Source organism: Lagenorhynchus albirostris, chromosome 18 (genome assembly GCF_949774975.1).
Source record: "Lagenorhynchus albirostris chromosome 18, mLagAlb1.1, whole genome shotgun sequence".
Taxonomy (NCBI): domain Eukaryota; kingdom Metazoa; phylum Chordata; class Mammalia; order Artiodactyla; family Delphinidae; genus Lagenorhynchus; species Lagenorhynchus albirostris.
In genome coordinates this window covers 20,333,075-20,356,381 of record NC_083112.1, presented here as the reverse complement: position 1 = coordinate 20,356,381, position 23,307 = coordinate 20,333,075, and the positions used below count along the sequence as shown (strand labels likewise).

Genomic DNA, 23,307 nt, shown 5'->3' with positions numbered 1-23,307 from the left:
TAGGCCCCTTGGTCGGTGGGCCCAGCAGACTGGGTGTCCCTTCCCCCCGGTGTGGGGAGCAAGGGTCGGCGTAAGTTGGGGGTCAGCTCTGGGACTCCGTGAGGCCTCAGGCCGAAGAGGAGCCGGCCCAGGAGATGCCCCCTGAGGGAGACGGGCAGGGATTTAAACACCTCTCTGCCTAATGGTTGTATTTTTTTTTGCATATTATCTCCCCAACTTATTTATTTTAGACTTTGAAGCAAATGACGGAGTCTCCCTGAACTTCAGGTTTGTAATTTGTTAATAGTGAAAATACTCTTCCTCACTCAGGGCTGTTGTAAAAGGAGGTACACGGAGTTCGGGTCTGGCTCAGAGTGAGTGGCCCGCAGATGTCGCCGGCCTTCCTAGATTCCCATGGGGTTATGCGTCACAGTAAAATAATATAACTTCAGTAAAATGGATAACCGCACATCGTTAGCCTGTCTTTGGCGTAGTGGCTAAGAGCACACGTGGTTGGGTCTCAGTCCTGGTTCTACCAGGATATGGCCAGTACTTAAGCTCCCTGAGCCTGGTCATACAATCAGGGATAATGATCATAGGATTATTGTGAGGAGGAAATGAATGAGTATAGGTGTAAAGTGCTCAGGTCAATGCCTGGTGTTGACGTTTGCTGTTATTATTATTATTATTATTTTTTGCGGTACGCAGGCCTCTCACTGCTGTGGCCTCTCCCGTTGCGGAGCACAGGCTCCGGACGAGCAGGCTCAGCGGCCATGGCTCACGGGCCCAGCCGCTCCGCGGCATGTGGGATCCTCCCGGACTGGGGCACGAACCCGTGTCCCCTGCATCGGCAGGCGGACTCTCAACCACTGCGCCGCCAGGGAAGCCCCCATTATTATTATTATTGTGGCCGAGCTGCGTGCGGGATCTTACTTTCCCAACCACGGATTGAACCTGCGCCCCCTGCAGTGGAAGCTTGGAGTCCTAACCACTGGACCGCCAGGGAAGCCCCGCCATTATTAATATCATATAGTCCATTATCTTTAGAAAAGAGAGTCAATCTTCTAAGGCACAAAAAGACTAAATTCCTAGAAATATTGTGACATTAATAAAATAATCTTGATATCCAGAAAGCTTCAATATACATACTTTAAGTATGTGTAAGCATTGTATTCTTTTGACTGTCTTTGGAAGGTGATGGAGTAGGTGCTATTTATTCTTCCAGCTCTGAACATTCAGGGCTTACGTGTAAGGAAACCCAGACTAGATGGTGAAATCATTTTCCTTGGGTTATGTTACTAGTAAGTGTTTGAGCCAGGACTGTATCTTCTGAGTTTTTATGTGATTTCCATTCATTCCTCAATATAATAGCCTTCGTCGGTTTGATTCATCAAGACAAAGAAATCCTGAGGGGACAGGCTGGTAGAGAAGAGTGCTCCCCAGTGGAGAATGGGGAGCGTAATCTGGGGCTACACTATGTATTCCTGCAAAGGGTGCTGGGACCAAGGCTTGTTTGGGGCCTTGGGATGGAGGGGTAGGAAGGAGGGGGTGGGGCCTCAGAGGAGGGCTTGTAGCACAGCTCTCTGCCCTCTGCAAGAGTCCTGCCATAGATTTAAGAACTCTTCCAGATCAAAATAAACAAATTGATCACCTTTGATGCTCTTGGCAAGAAACAATTTGTGAATCTTTTTATGTTCCTGGCAACTGCTCCGAAGATGTGTAGCAGATACTTCTCTAAGGAGTGAGAACATGTCTATGAGGAAGCAGAGTTTAAAGAATAAATACTTGGATTTAAACGTATCATTTCTTTTCTCATTGTTTTCCTGGCATCGGCATTTGTTTTGAACTTTAATCAGAAGTCATTTCTTCAAAAGCCTGGTGATAGGTTCAGTATCACCCTGAAGTTACTGACAAGGGAACTGAAAGGGTGATATGGTCTGGGCCCTTCAGGGTATTTCCTCCTTCAACCCTCATAAGGGTTAACCCCTACCCTTGCAAGGTAGGTAGTGTCCTTGGAGCGGAGAAGGAAACATCGGTTAGGCAATCTGAGTACGTTTGTAGAGCCAGTAAGGCCAGAGCTAAAGTTGGGATCAGAACCCGGGTTGAAGAAGTGCTGGAGTCTCTTGCCATTGAAGGGGAGCAGAATATCCACCCCAAAATATGCCACTTTGGCATATGGATTATTTTGAACCGAAAGTTACTTAAGAAACAGTCGGTGCAGGGACACTGTGGCCTCCTTTGTCTCCCTGAGAGCAGGAAATAAATCTCCTGTGTGAAAGGTACTCTTCCTGTACCAAAGAGGGGTAGAAGGCATTCTTATCACCAGAGATAGGGAATCCAGGACCGAGAAGGCTGTATAAACAAATTTACTTCTTCACTCGTTTACCACCCCAAGCTCAAACCCCTTTGTCTTGTCAATTTTTCACAGATTTATTTATTTATTTATTTTGTCTAAAAGATAACAACAGCTGCCTGCTTTGGTCACTTCTTTCAGTATCGTGTATTTTTGAGCTCCTGTATATAGGGAATTTGTTTTTTTTCCTGTTAATTGTTTCATATCAATTTGATTATTAGGCCAGCCAAAGAACCTAAAAGGAAAGGAGGAATTACGTTTTCTTCCTCTATGCCGTGCTCTATTGTAGTGTTACTGCATGTTTAGAGCTGGAAGGACAGATCGGAGGGGGAGATTTTGCAATGAGAATCGAGCCCAGAGCATTCTGATAGGCAGTCCTCGGGGTGATTTATAGACTGAGGAGTCAGATTCCAGCCTAATGTTATTCCTCTCATTAATCTGAAAGTGGATGCAGGGGACCAAGGTGCATGCATCCGGGTTTCTAACCCTAGTCCTTACCTATTGCTAGTGGCCAGTTATCAGTTCCATTTCTAAGAACTGTGCTTTCCAGCAAGCAACAGTATTGGTTTTAAAAATCCTCCAACATGTCTATTATGTGAAAATTTAAATAACACCTTCAGGTTTTTAGTTTTGGTGTAAAATTTTGTTAGACTTTATAATACGTAACTTATCTGAACAGTCTATTTAAAATTTACTTTATTTTATTCTCTCCAATGAGAAATGAATGAATAGCCATTGGGTGAGTGACCAAGTAATTTACTTTCTAGGCCATTCCCTGTGTAACACAAGGGCTTACATTCTCAAAGTTGTTTTTTTAAGTAATAATCATTGAGTCAATTTCTAATGCATTTTATATTGTAATGAAGATCCTTCAATGCATTAATTAATTGCTTTTAAAATCTTATAAATGAAATAGCACAGCAGCCCATTTTGGCTAAAATGGCAGCACAGTTTATGGCTGAATAACCAAAATTTTTTGTGTTTATGCAAATTGATCTAATTCAAAGGAATCTGACTGTGCAGCTGAAGGCAAATAGACCTCTCTTTGTGCAGTTCCCTTGGAGGTGAGGGTGATAATCTCTGCATGCAATTTAAGGCGATTATGTGTATTTTTCTGTCTTTAGGAAGCCTGGCTAAATCAAAGTTAATTTTAGTTGTACCAGTCCTTCCAGTGGCTATAGTCTTGTAATAAACCCTTAACCGTAGTTTGTTCAGATATTTGCATTTAATGCTTTCTTGTGTCCGTGCAGTACTTTAAAGGGTGCCATGCCATAACTTTATGAGTGTTAATGAGCTAAAGTCTGATCTGTTTTATGAAATTCATTCAGCAGCTGTGAAGACTTGCTGTTGCTTCCCTACGGCCCCCCGCCCCCACCACCCCCCCCCCCCCCCCCCCCCCCCGCCCCCAAGTCCTTGGAATCAGTATGTTAATGAAGACTTGGTATCTCAATATGAAATTGGCACAGTGGGAGTTCCGAGGTAATGTGCCCTGACAGAGCCCTTAATGTCTGCCTCTTAGGGAGTGAATGACAAAGACAGGATAGACCAGCTAAGTGCTTTCACAGTCAGGCTGCCTGGGTCTTTCTAAAGTCGGTCTGTGTCTTCAGTGTGTGTACCCTCTGTGTCTCAGTGTCTTAGGAATCTCCTCTCTTCTGTCAGCCAGGCCTCCTTGATTGTGATCTCTTAATACCACATAGTAGATTGGGTTGGATGAGCCCCATCACCTTTTTTTTTTTTTTTTTTTTGGCCTCACCACGCCACATGTGGGATCTTAGTTCCCCTACCAGGGACCCAACCGGTGCCCTGTGCGGTGGAAGCGAGGAGTGTTAACCACTGGACCGCCAGGGAAATCCAGTTTTTTTTTTAATTGAATGAAAGATTCTTTAAATTCTTCAGTGCTTTACAATTTTCAAAAGTTTCACACACATGATTTCATATACTCCCATAATAACCCTTTTCCCCCTTATCCCTATATTCCCTCCCCCCAACTAGTAACCACTAGTTTGTTCTTTACATCTGCGAGTCTGCTTCTTTTTTGTTTTATTCACTAGTGTGTTGTATTTTTTAGATTCCACATATAAGTGAAATCATATAGTATGTGTCTTTCTCTGACTTATTTCACTTAGCATAATGCCCTCCAAGTCCATCCATGTTCCTTCAAATGGCAAAATTTCATTCTTTTTTGTGGCTGAGTAATATTCTATAGTATATATATACCATATCTTCTTTATCCATTCATCTGTTGATGGACACTTAGGTTGCTTTCATACCTTGGCAGTTGTAATTAATGCTGCCATGAACCTTGGGAGCTCCGTCACCTTTGGATGAAAGACTTCAGCTTTCAAACACATTGCTTTGTATAATTCTATGCAACGCTCATTCATTTTTCAAGAGAACATTAGGTCACTGTGGACATCACAAGAAGTGCTCTTATAGGATGCCCCTAAATAGTGTCAGTCTAAGTCCAGGTTTGCTGGGGACAGTCTGGTTTATACCTTTTGCCCTGGACTACTGAATAATAGCACCTCTTTCTAACACATCCCGATTTGGATGATAAATTACATGATCACCCTACTCATGGGACTTAGACACCATGTTTTAAGATAAACTGAAGTGGAGACAAGGTAAATGACTTGCCCGGGCCCTCTGGCCACTTAAGTGTCAGATCAGGTCTAGGATATGAACAGTTTATCCTGGTCATCTCTGTCAACTGCCCATACTGCTGCCCTTTGAGGGAATGACAATGCTTGGCTGGTTTCTCATTTTAACTTTCACACCAAGAAACCCTCGCAGGAAGGTCTTTGGCATTTGTCTCTAATTTTAGTGGGCAAAACACAGCACTCATTTTAAAATTGTGAAATATAGCATGCGTAGAAAGGAGTCTATATAAAACATAAGCATGGTTTAAATGATGATAGTAAAATAGGCTTAGAGACCTAGAGCAGACAGGGAGCTGGGACTGGGGTGGGGAGGTGATTGCCTTGGGGCAGGACAAGGGATGATAGAAACAGTCTCTGTCTTGAGTTAGCGGTGAACGCGCAGGTAGGTATGCGTTTGTCAGAACGCATCAAACTCTATGTACAAAATGGTTGCATTTTGTTGTATATAAATTATACCTTACTAAAGGAGACTAAAAATGCCCCTATGTACCCATTACTCAACTTGAGAAGTGGAACATTTCCCATAGCAATGCATTATCCCTGATTAACAAGCCATTTAAAAGCACAGAATAAGACTGATATTTCTGTATTAGTGGACAGATTCTTTGATCTTCAGTTTCTTTATTTCAGAACAGCTTGTTAACCGTCTGCATAGTCATACTAATCAAATATCCTAATTCTCTTTATGAGCGGCACTTTAGTTTATGGATAGAAAAAACTGAAACTGAGCCAGGCTTCCTGGCATCCCTGGGATGGCGCTGGCTAATGAAATCCAGGGCCTGAGAGCATTTGCTGTGCACCTGCCGGGCGCCAGGCACTTTGCAGGCCTGATCTCATTCTTCCCCTCAGCCTACGCGAGAGGTGTCGTGTACCTTAGATTTCGTGGAGGGCAGGTGCTGAGGCTCAGAGATGCTCAGCAGCTTGCCCAGGATCCCCACGTGGAAAGTGGAGGAGCCGCGGCTGTCACCCCCAGCAGCCTGACTCTGAAGCGTTTGCCTTTCCCACCAAGAGCCGTCATTAGAAAGAACTGCCTTCTGCTGGGGAAAGCAGGGCCTTTTGGCTAGCTCCTTGCTTGTCCCCTGGAGCCTGGGATGGTGTGATGGACCACCCGTGACCTTCCTGCGTGACAGCCCTGACCAGGCGCACTCCCTGCCCCGCTTGCTCCGGGGCTCCCTCCTGCCCGCCCAGGCCAGCTGCCTGATCTGATAGGCCTCTGGGATCAGCGCCACCCTGCTTACCCGCTGGGTTTCCCCACACCCTCCTCACCAGGCTTCGTGGCTCCTTTGTCTTTAGCCTCCATATGTTCCAGGTTAAGTGCCTCTACTTTGCCTTTGATCATGCCTTCCCTTTCCTCTCTGCATGTGCCAAAGAAAATAAAACAGAAAACAAAACAATCAAAAACGAAAACTCCAGATCTCTAGTCCCTGTCAGTCACCCCAGAATCTCAGCACCTGCCTCTTCTGTGATGTCCCAAACCCTGGCCTCTCTCTCCCGCTTCACCCCCATCTTTTCTGAACTTTAGGCTTTTGGTCTGTAACTGGCAGTGTAATTGATTGAGTTGATCCTTAATTGTTATTTAACTTCATTTCTTTTCTCTCCAATTGATAATAACAACAAGAAGAATGATAATAGCTTTATTTCTTGAGACAGGTATTGTGTTATGTATTTCAGTTAATTCTGCCAAATAATCTTAGGATGTCAGTACATGTATTTTCCCTGTTTGACGGATTAGAAAATCGAGGCTCAGAGAAAACAGCCTAAGATTGCATAGCTACTAAACTAGGATTCAAACCTCAGTTGAAACTGGGATTCAAATCCAGTTTGACTTGAGTGATCCCGTCTTACTCTTTACTGACCCCTTGAAAGTCCCTTAAAAAGCATGGAAAAGAAAGGAAACTGACATTTATTGTGCCTTTACTATAGCATGTGGTAGAGGTGGCTTACTGTATTATCTCACAGGATCCTTATTCTAATGCTAAAAATTAGATACCGTGGTCTCCCCAAAATTGAGGCCCAGTGTAAATAATTTCCTCAAGGTTAAAGAACTGATAAGTGAGACATCAAAATCAAAGCAGGTCTTTCTGCCCCTAGAGATGCCTGCTCTGTGCATGAGGAACTCCTAGTATATATTCCTTTTTAAATTCTCTGTGAGGCCTAGCACAGTGTTGGATGTCAGTGAAACTTTTCAGTTAGTTACAGGTTGATTGAAAAAAATCAAAGGTTCTTTTTATCCTGTTAGAAGCATGAGAAGTAGTTCAGTGGGGAAGCGTAGAGCCCACAAAGAATGTTAGCTTTAGGGAAGGAACAGTATAAAAACAAAGATGAGGTGGAATAGATCCTCGAATGCATGGAGGGACCATAGAATTTTGTTTATCTTGAGAGAAGGACTTTATCCCTTCCTGAGTTTTGCTCTGGTGGAGCAAGAATGTCTAAAACTAAAAGACAGGAGAGGATGACTGAAGTATTCTGGTTCCAATTTGGAGATGCTGTGTTGTTAGCTTTTTCCAGTCGGCTGACTTCCCTACTTCCAGCTGCCCTTCTCAGGCACAGAAATAAAAGCTAACGGCCGGTTACCCCTGGGCCCTTTCATTTGTGGATTTGGAGACCATTGATATCCACCCTAGAGCTCACCCTTCAAAGTAATTAACAATTTAAAAAAAAACCAAAAACTAAACCAAATAGGAACTCCTCTACATTCTAAAAATATGTTAGAATTTTGTTGTTCAAAACAAACACACTCTGACTACTCAGTACATCTTGTACATCTTATCGTTCTTAGTACAAGGAACCTAGTGCACAGAGAGGACAGGTCTGCATGAGGCGTAGTTCCTGGGTCTTGGAGTGTGTCCTCCACTTTGGTTTTTGTCAGCAGAGCATTTCTGCCGAGTGTACTGCGTGCCAAGGGAGCAGTTGTCGGTGGTATTCGCAGAGATGTGTGTTAGCACAGAGCCAGAGGGGACTGCGGTGTAGACTCTTGAGTGACGGGCACCAGCTCTGCCTTCCGCACGTGGCCCTTTGTGCTCTCAGTAACTGGAGAAATGCTGGCTGTGTGCGCTGGGTTTTCTCAAAGTGTGCTAGGGATGGCATCTCCCAGCGCTGGCTGTGAGCTTCTTAGAATTGTGTCAGTACATGATGGGCGAGCTCTCCCAGAAAGAAACACCAAGGGCTCACATCACCGTGTCTTTGTCACCGGCTTCCATCTGTTGCTTGCTGAGGTTTAAAATGATTATGGCTGTTTAGGGAATGGGCTTGGAGTCCAACAGATGAAGGTCAAATCCCTGCACCGTCAGTTACTAGTTGGGTGACTTGGAGCAATTCTGAGCTCTGATTTTTCATCTGTAAAATGAAAGTAATAAAACTTATCTCCTGGGGTTGCTGTGATGATTAAAATAACAAATTCTAAATACATGGCACTTGGCACATGTGTGCATTGTGTATGTGTGAGACATTAGTAGTAGCTGTTCTTTGAACTACGGTGGCCCCAGAGGGAGAGCTATTTTTAAATGACTGATGTGCTCACTGCTTCCAGTCCCCATCCAGGCTGGGGACCTGCATCTGTCTCTGTCACTAGTCTGGGAACATGTCTCTTGGCTGATACAACTGTCTCCCTGTTCCCTTCTGCCAGCCCTCTGCATCCTCTTTGTACTCCCCCAACCCAGGCAGTGCCTGAGGACTCCCGACTGTACACAGGGTGTCAGTGATACTCAACCAGACTAGAGCTTGCTGCTTGGTAATGGGAGGACTTTGACTGTCTCCCCCTGGCTGGCCGGTCAGCTGCAGCTCCAATGAGGCTGTGGTCCCCTGACCAGTTACATTGACCATCTTATTTGAGCCATCTGGGAACTCAATGCAATACTCCTTGAAGCTCCATGACTTTCTTTCTTTCTCTATCTTTATTTATTTATTTGGTTGCCTCGGGTCTTAGTTGCAGCAGGTGGGCTCCTTCGTTGTGGCTCGAGGGTCCTTAGTTGTGGCTCACTGGCTCCTTAGTTGCGGCACACGGGCTCCCTAGTTGCGGCATGTGAACTCTTAGTTGCGACATAGATGTGGGATCTAGTTGCCGGACCAAGGATCGAACCCGGGCCCGCTGCCTTGGGAGCTCGAAGTCTTAACCACTGCGCCACTAAGGAAGTCCCCTCAGCCCTGTGACTTTAATTTGGGGCCCAACTATGATATGGCAGGGCGTCTTAGCTCTTGATAAAGATGAAATGGGAGGGAAAGAGAAAGAGAGCGAGTGAGAGAGAGGAAGTGAGAGAGAGTCGTCCCAGCCGGAGAGCAGGGTGATGTAAAGGCCCGTTTTGCTTAGCGGTACGAATGCTTAGGGTGATGATGCTTGATGGACAGGGATATAGTTCGGAAAAAATATTTGTGAGCATTATTTTCATGACACTGACTAGAGAAAAAGAGCTCAATAAAATCTTAACCAACCTCTGGGGGCAATGTAGGACGCAGCGTGAGAAGGCAGTGTACTGGGACACGGGCGAACTGAGGTAGTGAAACTCACGAGGACTTTAAAAGGCTTTTTTTTTTTTTTTTTTGCGGTACGCGGGCCTCTCAGTGTTGTGGCCTCTCCCGTTGCGGAGCACAGGCTCCGGACGCGCAGGCTCAGCGGCCATGGCTCACGGGCCCAGCCGCTCCGCGGCATGTGGGATCTTCCCGGACCGGGGCACGAACCCGTGTCCCCTGCATCGGCAGGCGGACTCTCAACCACTGCGCCACCAGGGAAGCCCTAAAAGGCTTTTTAAGTTCTGCATTCACACTTCACACTTTATAAAGTAAGAAATGCTGTGTTTTGTTCTTCAGTCCTTCATCCACCGTGTACTTAGTATCCAGTATATGTAGACTGTTGATGAGCTTGTCCCTTCCCGCTGCTTATCTCCCTTTGTGATAAGAACAGCAACAAGCACCTGGCCAGATCCTCACTGCCAAGGTTGAGCTTCCTGCTCTTCCACCTGCTGGCCTAGTGACCTCAGGCAAGTTACATAATCCCTCGGTGCCCCAGTTTCCTCACCTGTAAATAGAAATGATAATAGCACCTATTTCAGAGGGAGCCGTGTATAGCAGTGCCTGGCGTATGAGAAACAGTCATTGTTAGCTATTATTTGTTTCTTATTTATTTGTTCCCTTCTTTCTGGTCATTCTCTCCCTCCATATCATCAGATGTGGAGAGCGACCCTGTTTTTCTTTTTGTCTTGTAACTAGTATCCTTAGTTCCCAGGATCCCTAGTCTGGCCCATGGTAGGAACTTAGCAAGTATTCAAGCTCAAGAAATGAATGAGTGAATGGATGGATGAATGAACACAAGTGTCCAGGCTGGATGCTTCATCTACACTGGTGAACCAAATGCAGTGCCTGCCTTCATGGAGCTGGGGGTTAGTCTAGGGCAGGGGAAACTGGAGACGTATAACGACAAACGGCGACAGGGGACATGCAGGCTGAGAACCAGGTGGGACTGTTTTGGATTGCGTGGTCAGGGAGGAAGGAGCATCTTCAGACTATGTTGCATGTTGACTGATAAACAGGACATCTTTTTCCCTTCATACGTTCGAAGACTTAAAATAATTATTTGTGGGTTCCTCCCCCTGCTTTTTAAAGCATTTCCACTCAATTATTCCCTCCCTTCAAACATGTAAACTATTATCTGCATGTTCTAAAGTTTTTAAAAGGAAGGCAAACAAACTTTAATGATTTAAAAGATTTTAAAAGGTCAGCCCATGGAACTTAAAACTGATTATGAAACACTCACTTGTTTGCTTTTGGTTGCTTGGAATTAGTTTTTTTTTTTTTTCTATTTTGGTATATGGGATATTTATTGGTTTTCCTTCATCTTTCCCTTGTCTGTTTGGATAAATTCAGCCAGTAAAATTCTTTCTGGATGCAGTAGTGATAAAGATTCTGTCTTAGTCTTAGGCTGAGGTTTACATTAAATATTTACACGTACATTCTTTTTTTTTTTTTTTTTTTTTTTTTTGGTGGTACGCGGGCCTCTCACTGTTGTGGCCTCTCCTGTTGCGGAGCAACAGGCTCCGGACGCGCAGGCTCAGCGGCCATGGCTCACGGGCCCAGCCGCTCTGCGGCATGTGGAATCTTCCCGGACCGGGGCATGAACCCGTGTCCCCTGCATCGGCAGGCGGACTCTCAACCACTGCGCCACCAGGGAAGCCCTACACATACATTCTTGAATGTTAGCATTACAAGTTCTTTTGGCCAATGGATAGTGAGATAACTGAAAAAATCAACCCAAAATGTCTCATGGACAAGAATCACCTTCTTTTATTAGATGGGAGTCCTCGTTAAGGTGGACTCTTCCTTCATTCCTGTCCCACCTTGGGAATGACCCTGACCATGGGCAGCAGAGAATTGCTAGAAGTGCTGGCTCTTTGCTGCTGCTTCCCCCAGCACAAATGATTATGTTCCCTGCTGCAGTCAGTAATTTTATAGATGGGGAGGTTAGCTTCAGCTCTGCACCCCAAACTTTGGTGAAGATGGCCTCTTGTACAGCTCAGCTTCACACAGCCAGGAGATGTGTGTGCGGTTATCTTCAGAAAGAACCATGCTGGGGAGGGCTTTTCATTCGTCTTCTCTGCACACAAAAGGTTTTCTCTCCAAGCTGAAGGAGACATTGCTCTGTAGCATAGATCTGCGAAACAGAAAGCTATGCCTGTGTGTGTCTGGGAGAGGGATACAGAGTGGTCTCTGTCCCGCTTGTAAAAATCATCAGGCAGGGATTTCCAAAGCTTTGCATAGGGCTGGTGATTTTCAGCTTCTTGTGTTGACTAAATGTTAGCAAAGTTTCTTGAACCCTGCCCAGTGCCTTGAAAACAGCTGAAGAGCAGCGAGTACTCAGGGACCCGTTTAAACTGAACCGAAAGATTGATTCCATTTAAATTGAAAGATACAGAAAGCATTGCCCAATCTGTATTTAAGTAAATGTATATTTAGGTATTTATATTTTCTTTCACTCTGTCTATTTAAATTTTTCTTGAAATGCCGGCAGGAACCTCATTTTGGCTGAAATGAGAGAGCGAAGTCGGCTACTGAGCCCTTGAGCTCACGTGTCTGGTGGAATGGTTCGAAGGTGTGCTGGGGAGTTCAGAGGGCATGAACATTGTCAATAGAAGTTGAAGGAGGAAAGCCCTGGCAGGGATGACACAGAACAGTACATCATCTGAGAGTAACAGACATCTGACTTGGGAATGCATCTTTATGTTTGGCAGTGGATTTACCTCCCATGTTCTGCCGGGATGAACACTGGAATTAGTTGGTACTCCTGAAGCACACGCTGATAACGGCCAAAGAAAGTGGCAGCCCCGAGGCATGCCGGTGACCAGGGGAAAGCCATCTGGATTAGACATTTGCCATGGACCTTGTGTTCGTGTAACTTCTCCCTAAGTCGGAGAAACGAGAAACTGAAAGGCACTTTCAGCGAGGTTCTCATGCATGGCAGCGTGTTTTAATAATAGTGCTTCCTTTATGGCGGCCCTAAATGAGAACACTTTTTTTTTTTTCTTCTGTAGGGTTCAGGTTGTCAGTGTAAAACTTGTTAGAATTCCCAAGTTAAATACCTCAAATGCCCTTCTGATGACCTGAAGTTGTCGCTTGGTGCTAAACTTAACAGAAAGAATTGCGTCCTTTATGCTGATTCTCTGTATTTCAGGACCCAAGAGGGCTTTCGCTACATGGTCACAAGGCTGCTGTCGATTAGAGCTCTGAGTTTTAAAAGGTTATCAACCTTCGAAAAGTTGGGGAGCAGGCTGCTTGCCTTTAGATGTTCTCTTCTTCCGCCAACCAGAATTAGAGGCTCCCTCGCTGGTCCCATTGAGTTCTGTACTTACCATTTATCATATATATATACACCTCCCAGTGTCCCCCTTCTCTCTTTCTTTGTCCCAACATCCCAGCACAGTCCCAGGCCCACATTGGCATTTGTGTTAGTTTTCTATTGCTTCAGAAGAAGTTGCCACAAAAAACACAGTGGCTAAAACAACATATATTTATATCTCACAGTTTCCCTGGGTCAGGAGTTAGGTTTTGCTGGGTCCTCTGCTCAGGGTCTAACAAGACTGTAATCAAGGTATTGACTGGGGCTGCTCTCATCCGAGGCTTGGACTCCTCTTCCAAGTTCATGAGGTTATTGGCAGAATTCAGTTCCTCGTGGTTGTAAAACTCATAGAACTCATGGTGGCTTTTGATTTTTTTTAAAAAAGGATCCAAGTTCTTTTAGAGGCGTCACCTGATTAGGTCAGGCCACTCCGGATCACCTCCCGGTTGATGAACTCCATGTCGACTGTTGGGATCCTTATATTTGCAAAATCCCTTTGCTCAATAAGTTAACATAATCCTGGGAGTGATACCCATCATAGTCGTGGGTCCCACCCACGTTCAAGGGGAGAAGCTTATACAGGGTATATATATCCTGGGGGGAATGCAGCTATCTTGGGGACCATCTTAAAGTTCTCCCTACCAGAATGCTCAATAGTGTTGAAAGAATAAACAAATGAGTTCTGGTGGGTGGCAAAAAAAGCAAGCAGCTTATGGTAGAACGAGTGAGAAGGTACTGAATTCCTTATTGCAAAATGCAGTTGCAAGCAGTTTCTTTATCACTCGTGAGAGCTATTTCCTGGAACTATAAAGCCATAAGCAGAAGAGGGGAAACCGCAAGAAAGGAAGGAAGGAAGAGGAGAAGAAGAAGGAAATCACGTCTTGGGCTGATTTCAGGTGGCAGTTCCAGGAGCTCTACCCACCTGCCGGGTTGCTGACTTTTATAGTTGGTCAGAGACCAAGGGCTGTGAGTCTTCCCTCACTTCTGCTCCCAGGCACAGCCACTGTGGACACAGAAGGGTGGAGGCATCCAGTAAAGGGAACCCCCTTCAAGTTTGCTTTTAGTTTCCAGAGATCAGGTCTCTCTGCCTTCGGCTGAAATGAAAACCTGCTGCGAGTGTTTCTTCGATCCCTTATAACCACACGCACATGCCGTATCCCCTTGGAATCCTCTGGCAGTGAGATGCATTAGGTGTGGAAAGGAAGCCTTAATTTCAAATCTGCTGGCTGCAGTTGGCTATAAAAAATCAAATTGAACCGTGGCCGTCTGTGTTTAATTTGGAAGGGCAGAGAGGATGTGTGCTTTATGATGCCCACATGGTAGAAGAGTCTCCAGGACATAATACCATTCTGCCCAGCCTTAGAAGCTTCCCGCGCAGACAATGGCCCTGCTTCCCTGACAGTTCCCAGGCGCGGGTGCCACTGTGTGTAAACACGGCTGCTTTCAGTGCCTGCAGAAGCTAAAGGATGACACGTTAATAGCAGCTGGAGGACGTCATTAGAATTCGGAGGAAAATATGAAGGCTGGAGCCTGGTAACGTACAAACAGTAAAAGAGTCTTTGTCTCATCTGATTAAGTCGGATACATGCTCAGTGCTTTTCTGGATGGTAAGAACCAGCATTTCAGCCGGAAGGACTATGTTATTCTTCTTTACAATAGCCTACCCCTGTTTTTCAATCCTCTCTTTCCCTCGAAAATTAATATGCCGGTCCTTTGGACTTCCTTGAGAACTGAAGTAGCTTGGTGGCTGGTCCCTGCAAGCCGGTGCAGCACTGGCAGTTGCTAGGTTGGCTTTGGGAGCATCTGGGTTATACAGTCAGACGCTAACAGCCTGGGGGCTGGAAGCATAGGGCTTGGCCCTCCTGCCGGAAAGGACCGGGAAGCACACTCCGGGGGGGGGGATCTCCCTGGGGAGGAGGGGTTGTCACTCTCTTACTTCTATTAATGTTTTTAACTGAGGGAGCCACTCTGCAGCCTCCCAGCTCTGCAGAGAAAAAAACCCTAATGCCAGTGAAAGTGCCCTCATTCATGAGAACGTTGAGACATTTTCCCTGGTGTGGAGCTGGGGGACTTGCCCCGTGCAAGTCTGCATTTTCAAGCATTTGTATGTAGACCTTGGAATAAAAACAAAATATGCCAAAGGACTGTTCTTTTGAAACCCTGGTCTGCCTGACTCAGCCGAGCAGGAGTGTTGTCATAGGCTCGCCTGTAGCATCTAATTATGGGCAGAGTTTGCAGCCTGGATGGCCACCTGATGTGAGCCTGCAGAACACAACTTAACTCCGCCTCTGACTGCCAGCCCTCATCAGCGTTCATTTCTTTAACTCATCAGAGAAATATTTATCACTATGAAAAGTGGCCTAACTATGCATGTAGCTTCCTAGAACTCCATAGAACAAGAGGTCAATCTCAGATGGATTAATAGGTCCTGTGTCTCTTTGCCGATGGTTATTTTTTCTTTCTTGGTAACAGTTTTTCCACATAGGACAACTTTTAGCTGGTGGGAAAGAGATTATTTTTCCTTATGTTAATCCCTTTTTCAGCCAAGTTGAATAGAGGGTAGGGTCGGCTCCTTTTCTTGGCTTTATCACTATGGATCTGATGATGTGATCAGTAAAGAGGTAATAACACCTCCATAATCGAACAAAGTAAATAATCTGTATTTTCTTCCCTACATTGCCTTTTCACCACCTTTATACGTTTCAGAGTTAATTTTCTGTAGACTCATCTGAAGGCAGGCGCATGCTTCTTTGTCCCTTCCGTACCTAAGCAATGTGAACATCAAAATAACCATCAGTTAAAAAAATCTGGTTTCAGAAGCACCTGTCCAATTGTTCATCACCTGGCAACTTAAAATGCAAAAGCATGAGGTGCTTGATCTTAAGATGCTCAGTGTTGTAACATTGTTAATCTTGTGGAGCTTCAGGGTAATTTGGGAAGACTCAGAGTCTGTACCTGGGCAAGGCAGGTCTAGAAAGTGGCTTCACCAAAGAGTGAAACCTCTCAAGGGCAAGTGGGATGGGCCAGGGAAGCTCCTGGAGTATTTGTTTTGAGTTTCTAGCTCAAGACCCTTTTATAGCATTTGTTCCTCTCCCAGGCCCCCCTCCAACTGCCTCCAATAAAAAAAAAAAATTAAGTCCCGTGTCACTGACATTCTTGTTTGATTGTGAACTAGCTCTGGAAAAGCTTTATAGAACTATTGTCAATGAAGAAGGAGTTTTAAAACTAATTCTGTCATTTGTCATCAAATTATAAGCTGACTATATCTAAAGTTCTAAAATAATTAAAAATGCTTCAGTTATTTTACTCTTTCTTACAGGGCCCTTCTCTTCCTACTTCTCTCCCGGAATTGTGTGTTTTTAGAATGAGAATATGAAATTATCCAAAGTGTAATTTGCCATTTGCATCCTACCTGGCAGTTGAAACAACAATAGCAAAACTGCTAAGAAAAAAGGAACCTATGTCTTCTTGTAATGCCAGTGTTTAGGGTTAGTGTACCCTGCTTTCTGTTTCAGGGGCGCTGACATTGGAATTGGGGACCTTCTGATCTAGCACTAATCTTTAAGATTGTAAATCACCGGTTACTCCACATTTTGAAGCCGGGCTTGTTAGATGAACTTGTTTGTGAGACCAGAAGGAAAGCCCCTTCCCTTTTTGCTATTATTGATCCTGTAATGTGGGTTCATTAGTGCTGACATAGTGACAAAACCTATTGTCATCTGTCAGACCTTCCTGATATGCAGCAGGCTGAGATGGAAAAGCTTAAATACGTTGCAATGACATCAGAAGTGACAGAGCTTTGGGGACAAAGTTCTTTTTACCAAAAAGGAGCAGAGCACAAAGGGAATTAGTAAAAATCCTATAGTTTCCAGTGCTGGGTTGGCTCTAGTGAAGCTCTAGGAAAGGGAATTTATGTACAAGGGCTGACTCTAGGCCTCTACTATTATTAGTCGTAGTAGCAGCAGCAGCAATATTATCATGACACTTCGGAATTGAAGTGTGTAGCTGGAACTCATCCCGGTGTTCATAGATGCATCACCGGTGAGCATCTAAGCAAGGCCTTTGCTTAATGAAAGAAAGGAAAACACAGCCCCTGTGGCACTGTTGTACCAGAAAGTGGGTTCACGTGTCAACTCCCTGCTAACATTTGGAACCTTGTAGGTGGGGTTGTGTTTGCTTCTTGGGTCTCCTCATGCTTTCCTTGCCTCGGTGAACCCCACTGCAGCTGGAGACTTTGCCTCCTGTTTCTGCCCCCTGTCTCCCAAACCCCTGTGGGCTGAATGGAATCCAGTGTTGACTGTGCTTCTGAAACATCTGAGGGAAAGGCTGGGAAGGCCACGGACAGAAAAGGAGGCAAAGCAACAATAATCACAGCCCCAAAAGGGAGGTGGGAGCTGGAGTAAAGGAAATGCGGCACAGAGGATTTGGAGGTGGGGATTGAGAGAGCGGTAGGTAAGACTCGCCAGCATCCACTGAACATGTACCACGTGCCAGGCGTGGTTCCCAGCGCAGGAGATGTACTATTTCATCTCAGTCTCACAAGAACCCTAAAAGGCTATCATTATCATCCTCGTATTATTATTATTATTATTTATTTTTTGGCCCTGTCAAGGGGCTTGTGAGATCTCAGTTCCCCGACCAGGGATTGATCCCGGGCCCTGGGTAGTGAGAGTGCCGAGTCCTAACTACTGGACCGCCGGGGAATTCTCTCATCCTCGTATTAGATGTGAGGAACCTGCAGTGTGAAAAGGAAGTCATTTTTCAGTTGCGAAGTAGCCCTCTCAGGGATTAAACTCTTGTTTATACCCTTAAGCATTATACGGACTGAACAAAGGGTGGGTCGAAAATCACAGCGGAAGGTGACTTTTCAGATTATTCCACCCACTCCAGCCCTACCCCCGCATTAGTATTCCATCCTTTCAGGCCCACGTACTCGTGTTCTTCTTTTTGTTTTCCCCTTCTTTCCATTATTGGTTGCCCTTCCTTTATATAATCCAAAAGAATTTTAAGAATTATTTGAAGAAAGTGAAGGGTGTAGCTAAAAGCTGCTCATTTCATGGGACGTTGGCAGTTTTAAAAATCGGAGTGTGGGGCTTCCCTGGTGGCGCAGTGGTTGAGAGACCACCTGCCGATGCAGCGGACACGGGTTCGTGCCCCGGTCCGGAAGGATCCCGCGTGCCGCGGAGCGGCTGGGCCCGTGAGCCATGGCCGCTGAGCCTGCGCGTCCGGAGCCTGTGCTCCGCAACGGGAGAGGCCACAGTGAGAGGCCCGCGTACCGCAAAAAAATAAAATAAAATAAAAATCGGAGTGTGTTTTAAGATACAAAGGACCCTTATTACCAGGTTTTTCCACCACTGGGAAAACAACTGTTGCTCTCATCTTTTTTGCCATTTCATCCTTCCAGTGGCTGAAACCAATACGAGATGCCCCGTGGTTGTTGTGCGTTCCTTTGCCTGTCTTAACGGGGATGAGCCTGTTGCTGTTTGATGGAATTAAGCCGTAAGTGCTATGAAGCACTTCCAGAGGCTTTTGGGCTCAGAATAAAGGCTCCGGCTCTTATAACACCTTACATCACAAAGACTTGCGCTCTCAGAAAGAAAACAAATGGCAGTTCTATTCAACCAAGGGTGGAACCAGAAGCGCGGCACATTTCTCAAAGTGTATTCCCAAGAACTGCACTTTAATCCAAGCCAGAGACCATCCAGTGTCTGTACTGCCATCTCAAGGACCGTTCTGCCACAGAGTCTCCAAGGACTGATCTTAATGTCATAAAACTGAAAACCTTTTTATCTTTTAAAAGTCACCAATTCTCACATTAAATGCTTCATTTGATAGCCATGAAGGCAAATCAGTTCTAGCTTCCCTTCAAGATCTTGGTGAAATCTGCTGTCACCTCCTGCCCATCTTCAATCGGCCATGTTGGAAGCATGACTATTTTGTTCTTTTTTGGGTGCTCTAGAGATATAGCCAGTGAGAATACTGGCCAAATTAAAAAGAATGAGTTTCACTGGCCCAAGACAGTTTTCCTTGGTAAATTAAGTCCGTGGCCTCTCTCATGCACTGGAGGTCTTGGTTGGGAGTAGGGCGGAGTAGTTTTGTTTTCTAGTCTTTTGCTCTTGAACTTGGAAGCCACTGCATGAGCTTTTGGCTCCAAAAGATGCTTGCAGATTCCTAGCTGCATTTGCACATATCATTACTCACTCTGGGCAGGATAGCTAGCTTTTAGGTTCTAGGCAATTGAGAGTAACTACATTCCCTAGGTTTCTTTTCTATTTAATAGAATAAATGTTAGTGATGTGATTTGATCTGACCAGATGACTGCAAACTTTTGACCTTAATTATTGATTTGTATTTTTGTTAATGGTTCAACTAAGGTGTTTTTTGTTTGTTTCTTTTTTAGTCACCTAGATTTTAAACACCATGAGCTTGGGAAACGTATTTTTCGCATTATGTGTTTTCCCTTCATGTGGAAGACTATTTCCTAGGTATTTTTTAGAGATGATGTGAGTAGAGGCTAAGGATGTGACCTCTGAAGACTCCTTATTTTACACAGATCCTGGCCTGGCCACTTGCTAGCTGTGTGGCCTTTGGCAAGTTCCTTAATATCTCTGGGCCCTGTTTTTCTGTTCTGCAAAATGAGGATGACAAGGGATTCTGGGAGATTTAAGTGAGATAATCTACCTAAGGTGCCTGACAGTCAACATTCCATAAATGGGAACTAATATTACTATTTCTATTCATAGTATTTTATAGCTTTTTACTCGCAAACAGGAGAGTGACACATGTAGACCACTACAGTGATTTCCTGAATAGAGCAACTAAAATAGTGAAATAAATCAAAACCTTATTATTCAAAGAATGGTTGAAGAAACCAGATGTTTAGCCTAGAAAAGAAAAAAGAAATACAGAAACTATGGTAACTGTTTTCCGGTATCTCAGGGGAACACACGCCTTCTATTATAAATTTATTTTAACTATCAGAAAGTCCACATAAGGTTGGAAACACATTACATTTGTTAATAAAAATTAATCTCTCTATAACTTTATCCGAAGTATGCTTATTCTGAAATTCTAGGCAACAGGACTTCTACTCAAAGACATAAGGATAATTAAGACATTTAAATTATAGTCTGCTCAATTCATCACTGGTAGAATTCTCATTTTAGTTACAGAGTGGCTTTCTTCCAGGGAACTTAAGTTCTTCACACATGTAGCCTCATCCCTTCCTATAGCATCCTGCTATGTGAATCCTATTTTTTCACATTTGATTTAAGATCTTGCTACCCAGGGTGTGTTCCCCGGACCAGCGGCACTGGCATCCCCTGGGAGCTCCCAGAGAAATGCAGACTCTCAGGCCCCACCCCAGACCTCCTGAATCAGTCTGTATTTTTAACAAGATCCCCGATGATTCAAGTGCGTATTAAAATTTGCAAAGCACCACTCAAGACACCAAAGTTAACTGTGTTTCAGAGTCACATGGCAAGCAGACTAGCCTGGGTTTCGTAGCTCGTGTTGCTGATATAGCAGAGATGCCCATCCTTTCTTTCCCACAGTGCTGCAGAAACCTCAGTGCCACCACGGGGCCTCTGAGGGTCCCTGTATCCTGTATTTCTCTCGCTAGGCTTTTTAGCTATGACCCCGTGTGCTTTTGTCCTTTAAGATTTTGTCCCTTTGATTTCTTCTTAAGTCCTCTTGAACTTAAGCTTTTTATTTCTTAATTTTAACATGGCATTTCAGTCTGGTGATAATTTTATAGTCAAAACCCACATGGTACCTATTTAATAATGTTTAATAAACCTCCACTTGTTATGAAAAAGAGCAAATCTTCCTGAGATGAGGCTATATGTAAAATAGGGATGGAATTCGTGCCTCATTTGTGAACTGACGGGGAAGTATATTTTGGTCTGTTATAAAAGTTCCTTCCTGGAACTGCTTCCATACAACTAAGCAATGAAAGCACAGAGAATTCTCAATTTGCTTCACTACTGAAAAGTAAAAAGAAATTTATGGGGTAATAGTGACATTGAGCAGAAGTAGTTCTTTAAGAGAACTGCATTTTTCATAGGTAACTGGAAACATTTCCAGCTTTTAAAATGAACAGATGTCTTTTTCTGTCATGATTAGGAAGGTTTTGGAAATGAGTAGGAACAACTTGGTAGAGTTCCTGACATATATTTCAAAACATTTTGGATCTACTTGTTAAGTATGATGTTTTAAAAGGCGTTAGCACTTGTATTTCTGCTACTCGTAAGAATACATTCAGCATTTTTTTTTTCAGCATTTCTGTAACTTGCAGCAGTTTTGTAGAAATCAGTGTGATCTGACATTAGTGTTCCTGAATGCGCTTTACCTACATAGGTATTGTTCACTTAAGTAATTTTCATTCTTTAGGTTACATCTCTCTCTTTTTGGTTGTAACTGGATTTACCGGGAATAAGAATGAACATTGTCGTTTTTTCTCCCCTAGGAATGATAAATGTAATTGCAGTACTGAGAAATCCTTTCCAGCTGAAGGAACAAACCACGAAGACTGTGGTTTAAGTTTTTGTACATGTATTTTTCTGCCTTTTAAATCTAAACCATGCATTCAGACTTGGTTGTGCTGCACAGGTGTCCACTTTACAGTTCCCTTGACTTTGTGATCTCCAGTCCAGTCCTGGGGAAAAAATTGCCCTTTCAAATTTATTTTGACTTTTCATTTCGAGTTTTTAAACCTTACAAACATCACGCATCTTCCTCACCAGGAACATGTTTATTGCCAGTCTAGCATCTAGAAATAGCTTGACTTAGAGGAGATGCAAAGTCAGTGGTCGTAAAAATAAAGAGAGGGCAAGAAAGAATGACAGACAGGGAGAAAGATCAGTGGATATGACCACGGAGGTGGCACATTTTGCTAAACTCAGCATGGTGATTGTTACCCAGGAAGGGCTGAGGAAGGGCCACACATGGGGTCCAAGGCCACCTGTCACATGCGTTTGGCGGCCAAGAACAGCTCCAGCAAAGGCTGAGGAGAACTTCGTTCATTTGTTTATTCGTTTGGCCAACTTTTATCGAATCCCTCCCTGGGCGAAGGAATAATTTTACAGCTGTAACAGTAATTGTTGGGGGTCAGGATAAGTCTTGCCATATTTTGTCGTCATGAGCAGCTTTTCCTAACCTTTGATCTCCCCAAGCAGAAAGGGTTGTTGGATGTTTTATATAGATGTGGTTTGTCTCAGCTTCGGCAGAGGGACCGTGGCTCTCACTGGGTCTCGATTTCCTTATCAGGAAAATGAGCAGTTGACCATTAAATGACCTCAGCAGTGGCTTCCAGCTCAGACCCTTGAGATGTCGTGCGGCTTTTTGAGGATTAAACAGCTCATGACAGATACTGGAAGAGGCTTATAAGTCTAGACTTCTCTTTACCCATCCAAGTTGCTTGAGTTGTCAATGTTCTAACAGCAGCACCCTGAGGATGCGACTTGCTGAAGGCAAAGCTTCATATCTCCATTTGCCCTGATTCTAGAGAAGCGTGGAAGCGTGGTCTTCAGCGCCATCTTGGTCCGAGACTCTGTTTATGTGTCACACTTTCTTTAGTCAGTGGCAATTCCTCGAAAGGAAACTCTATCCTCAAATAGGCCCTATGCCTTCACAAGGGCCTGGTAGGTTGCATTGCACACAGAATGTGCAGATTGTAATGCTGATTAAGTGAAAAATGTTGAGGCTGGACAACTGCTTTTTGGCATTGATGAATTAAGGCAGATTAGACAGCCTTTCAGGACACTTTTGATAACCTTGCAGTATGTGAAAGACATTTTTGAAGAAGGATCAGAAGAAAATGAGGGTGTTGGAACATATTATGGGAGCCTGAGAGGAACTGTTTGACTCAAGCTAAATTTTAGGTTGTCCCTGATTTGCGAATGGGCCTCTTAATAAATGCTGTCTTTGGCGGCTCTGATTAGTTAGGAGTTAGAGGCGAATTTTAGAGGAGTGCGTTGTTCTTACTGTTGTTTTATAGCAGACTGTTGGAGGTCAGTGTCACTAAATGCCACTGGTTTTGTTGGTGAAAAGTTGAAACAACTCTACCTGAGTGCTAACATCTGTGATAATATACACTGGGAACTATAATCTTAGCATAGGTCAGAGAGCTGTGAGAAACAGTAAAAATACACATATCACTTCCATTATTAGGCACTGTATGAAATTAATGATTTCTCTCCTTCCCCATCTCATTGCTGAAATTAATCTTAGCATTTTCATTTAATTTTTAGTACCACCGAGTAGTTAAGAAATGGTGGGGCTGTGATTATTAGCACTATGGGGATATTTAAATATAATTTGACATGAGGAAATAAAAGGAATGTGCAAACTTGAGGCTGTATTTCTCCCTTATGGGTAAATCCAGTCATATATCTCTGATAGAATTGTAAATGCAGAGTTATTTGCTTTTTCCTGACTGACTTACCTTGGAGTAATTAACATTTGCAACGTGCTGTGCAGGAAAGCATGAAAAC

General features: G+C 44.1%; 1 protein-coding gene across 6 annotated transcripts in view; it reads left to right on the top strand.

The window, feature by feature from the left end:
• LRCH1 (leucine rich repeats and calponin homology domain containing 1) overlaps positions 1-23,307 on the top strand; it is a 190,933-nt gene that overhangs the window by 12,136 nt on the left and 155,490 nt on the right. The gene's annotated exons all lie outside the window — the stretch shown is intronic.